A 4,758-nucleotide genomic window follows, 5' to 3' on the forward strand; every position below is an offset into this window, starting at 1 on the left:
CTACAGTGTACTTTATGAAAAGAGAATTGCTACATGCAGAAGTGTGTGTGATTTAAAGCCAAATGCAACATTTTCCACTTTTTAAAAATTAGACAATTGTTAATTTGCCCAGATGTTACATATATCTGCTAATGAACTGGGGAAAGTAAGATCTGAAAAGTACTATAACGTGGGCCAAAAGTGCCCCAGCTATAGGAACTATAGCCACTAGTAATCTTTTCTAGCACAGTGTCTGGTTGTTACCCTTCCCTCCAGGCCATAGTCAGAACGATGGCATAGCCAAGCTTGAAGCATGCAATTGCAATGAGTAACGTTGTTCACCTAAAGTGAGATTGCTCTATGTGATTAAGAGCAAAAGTAGCAGAGACATTCATTTTACCCAAAATAGAAGTGGAATTTAGATTTAAAAAGGCTGATCGACAGACAGGGTTTCAGGGAGAGAAGGTAAGAAATAAAGGGAATTTGTTAGGGGATTTGTTTAAGACTGTCTTTTAAAAGAGCAGATCTGCCAGCAACTCATAACTTTTGTGGACCCAGCCCAGTGTGATTTGTGACTACATGCTCCCTTAGGCCAAATATTTAGCACACTTTGTTATCAAATATACTAATACTTTACATTAGTATATATCTGGGAAAGAGCTTGCCAGTAGAGAAAGCTCCTGTTACCTCATCCTCTCAGAAAATGCAGCCGACCAAAAATAACATGCTGGATAGCAAAGATTAGAAAATCAAAGTATCTAGGAAGTGAAATAATAGTTTCTCCTTTTTAAAGACAGCATACACTAACCTAGCTGCTTAACTGTCAGTGTTAGCTATTGCATTCTATTTAATTTGCCCATCCATTATACTTTTATTCTAAGATTTACAGTCATTTCATACAATTTTGCAGTCCTTTCCTATGATGTTTTCCTCCAAACTCTTTCATAAGTGCAAGCCTTTATTTCCTCATTCCCAAGAAGTGCATCAACAATTTTAGCATATTATACAACTTTATCACTCTTTTATGGTCAGTGTATTTTCCAGAATGTCTGCTGCACATTTTTAAATTCCCCATTCCATACATGCTAATGTACTGTTCAAACAGTAGAAAAGAATGCTTGTTGGAATCTGCAACCTACCCTGGCCTTCAGCTTAGGATTGAATTTCACACAGGGTGCAGAGCATGTATTTATCTATCACTGACTAAACAATACATGACAAAAGTATATACACCTATTTTAACTAAATCTCACACACTCAGAGAGGAACTGTTTAATTATCTGCAGTTGAGCTGGTTTTCACTAATTTCTGGCTGCCTTATGAGAACTTTCACCAATGTGGTGGATCCCACATACCAGATGAAGTTAGGCGGCCCAGTCTCCTGGCCCCAGAGCCAGGCAGCTGAAGTGCAATGCCACATTGCAGCTGGGTGTGTGCTAATAACTGGGACACCCTGGAAGGCAGGTTCTTCAGCACTGACCTACACCTGAGCTTTGACTTTGTGTCATGAACCATCCACAGACTTTCTCAATCCCAGATAATCATAAAAACGTTGGTTGGTGGTGATATCTGGAGGCCACCTAGTCCAGTTTACTGCTTGGAGAAGGTCTTTCACAAACACTAGATCATAATCCACTGATTTTATTTTTTTTTTTGAGGCAGTAGAAACAGAAGAACATTAGTAGCAAGTATTTTATGCTTATATAACAAGCATTTTTATTATCTCTTTGAGCTGTAGGCAAGACTTGACAAAGCACCTGTTTTACAGTCCAGTGACAGCCTTTGAGACATAAAAGAAAATAATAGTTATTTGGACTTGGTCTTTTTTACATTTTACTGGCTAAGAAAAGAATCCTCACTACATTTTCTGAGCACTTAGGAAGTTGTGTCTTAAATCTCAATAATTTTCAAAGAAGTCATTACCATAAAGTTTTCCCAATTTTAAAAATACATACATTATTCTGGTTTTGTCTGGTGAAACTGAAGGGAAAAATGTATCTCAAAAGGGTAAATGCCATCATCCTTTTGCCCTTTATGTTTTCCTTTAAGTTGGCAGAATCACTACTCTGAAAGCAGGGATGGAAAAATCCAAAGGCTTTGTTGAATATAACAGGGAAGACTTTGATAAAGACCTACTGACTTAATGGTTAAGCAATGAGAATTGTCCTCCTCCTAAACTCTGTTGTAGACTAGAGCTACATTTTTAGAAGGGCCTCCAGACCATTTTGGGATCATGAGTCCACATCTGTTGGGTATGCATTTCAAATAACCATGAGGAATTGAAGTCCTGAAGAGAACATTACTGTTGGTTGGCACTCCCCGTCCAATTAAGTGCAGTTGGAGAACTGCCAGCATAGTGGCTTAGACATAGCTCCATCTGCACCAACTCCGCAAGTCATGCACATGGATGATGCAAATCTTCAATAAGATACGATGGAAAAGGGTTGTAGAATTAAACTACAATAGTTTAGGTCACAAAACAATTTTTCCTGAATTTAATGATCAGATGATGGAAAATTAGAGAGGGGAAAAAATGCCTAAAAGCATTTGGAAAAGCAAACCATATCTATTTCCAAAGCCTCTAGAGCCAAACAAGGCCGGAACTTGAGCTATAATATTACAGAACTAATAGCCACACAACATTCCAGCAAGTCCTCAGAGGCTTGCTTTATTCCCCATCAAAAGGGTTCATTTGAACCTAAGACTTTGTAAAGCTGTCACTGCAGACTGGAATCCTGCTAAAAAAATGCTGAACTTGCACTAACTTTAAGGATGATTTCCATTCTACCACATTCCTAATGGTATAGATAAGGAGGAATGACATAGAATCACATCCCAGCACAGGCACCAACATTATCAAAAAACAAGAAATATTTGCAGCACATTGGATTTTTGACACACAAATCACAGCAACCATCAGAAACTGAATTCAAAATTCCTACTGCTTTTATTTATTCCACTCTTATATTGCATGTTCAACTGAGTAGATGCTATTATGTCACTAGGGGCCAGCACTTTCTCAAAGGCAATACAGTACTTCTATAAACAGAGCAATGTTTAAAACCCTGAACATTCAAAACCAACTGTCAGCCTCATAAAATTTATGGCATTGGGTCAAAAGCACTGAGATCTTAAACAAGTAATACATTTGAGTTCTCCTTTCCTGATGCCCATTTTCACAGTTCTTGGCTGCTTACTTTTAAAACTTCTTGGTTTAATCAGCAGGGCTAACACCATTTTTAAAACTGGCACTTCAATGTAATCTTATGATTGTAAAGATAGGAGGATCTAAAAAAAATGCACTTCCTGGGTTTAAGGATACAATTCTGAGAACCGACAAGGTGCCATGAACCAGATGTTCAAAGCTGGTTGTTTCATTGGCCTAGTTTCCCTGGTGGACTCAGGTGGCAGATACTCATTGAGTGCTCCTGATGTCAAACTTAGGTTTCAGCCATAGCTGGTAGTCCCCATGACCTAAGAAATACTGAGATCTGAATTCCACTTTCAGTGGAAAGAGGTCAGAACTCACATTTCTTATGGCAGTATTCTTATCACACCAAAAATAATTCTGGGCTTGAAGTTATTTCACTGTGGTTAAATAAGACGTCAGATGCCAAACAAACAAAGCTCCTCAACAAACCAAAAGTAGACATGAATGTGTAGCTTATTGGTAAGAAGACTATCTAGCTTGTGCATGCTTTCCACCCAAGTGTCTGTGGTCTCTTTGACTTGGTTTTACTTTTCCCCTGCCTACTCAATCTTTATTTTCTGTATGTAAACTAGAATCACTTCACCAAGAAGCGAGAATTCCCTCATGCCATAGTTGCCTATGGAAAACATGAGAAAAAGGAAATAAATATTATTTAAAAGACTAAATCCAAGGGTCCCATCTGCTTTATAACAGTCCTGTTACAGTGGTGGGGGTGCAGTTTTACTTGCTTAAAGAATCCTATCCCAAGTTAAGTCTGTAGATTTACTAAGGGCCAACTAGTTCATCCAGGTGTCCCAAAAGATCAACTTTAAATTTTGCCAGCTGCAGTTTAAATCCGTATTTTGTCCTGTTTGAAAGAATGCAGGCAGAAATTACCACTTTCTTTTAAGCATAGAAATATTGCATTCTTTTCTTCATATCAGCTCCCATTCCTCTCCTTCTAGTCCAGCCAAGGCCATTTCTTTCAATCTTTTATTTTCCAGACTTTTAATCACCCTTGCTGCTTCCCTCTAGACTTTAGCAGACATTTATGGACGTGTGGTTGCCAAAATGACGACTGCACTAAAAGAGAACAAACAGGCACTTTGCAAGCCTTATCTACGTGAAGTTTGGGTACCTTCCACTATAATGCTGACCTTTGACAACAGAAATTATTATCCACCATAACCTGTCTCTTTAACCCAGAATTGCTAATTACCTAGTTATTTTTCAGGATGGCTCTGTGCAATTGCTTACAAAATATATATATATAAATCGAACGCCGAACCCCCCAAAAACCCAATAAAAACTAACAAGAACAAAAAAAACCACACCAACTCCCCGAAAAAACCCAAGCAGAAAACACCCTTTACTTCGCGAAGGAAAGACGCAGACCAAGTTTCCTAAGTCACTCGTGAGTCTGGAGCGATGCGGCTCCTCAGAGCCCTAACGGGTACGTCCTCAGCAGGGACAGCGTAGGATTTGAGGCCCTCTCTCCTCAGAACTTCCAGCACGTACTGACTACCCTGTCGGCGTCTCAGACTCAGGTGGACAAGAGCCCAGCTCCTCCCCGAGGCCCCGCCGAGGCG

This window comes from Chaetura pelagica, unplaced genomic scaffold (genome assembly GCF_000747805.2).
Source record: "Chaetura pelagica isolate M959 unplaced genomic scaffold, ChaPel_1.0 scaffold83, whole genome shotgun sequence".
In the NCBI taxonomy this organism is placed as follows: domain Eukaryota; kingdom Metazoa; phylum Chordata; class Aves; order Apodiformes; family Apodidae; genus Chaetura; species Chaetura pelagica.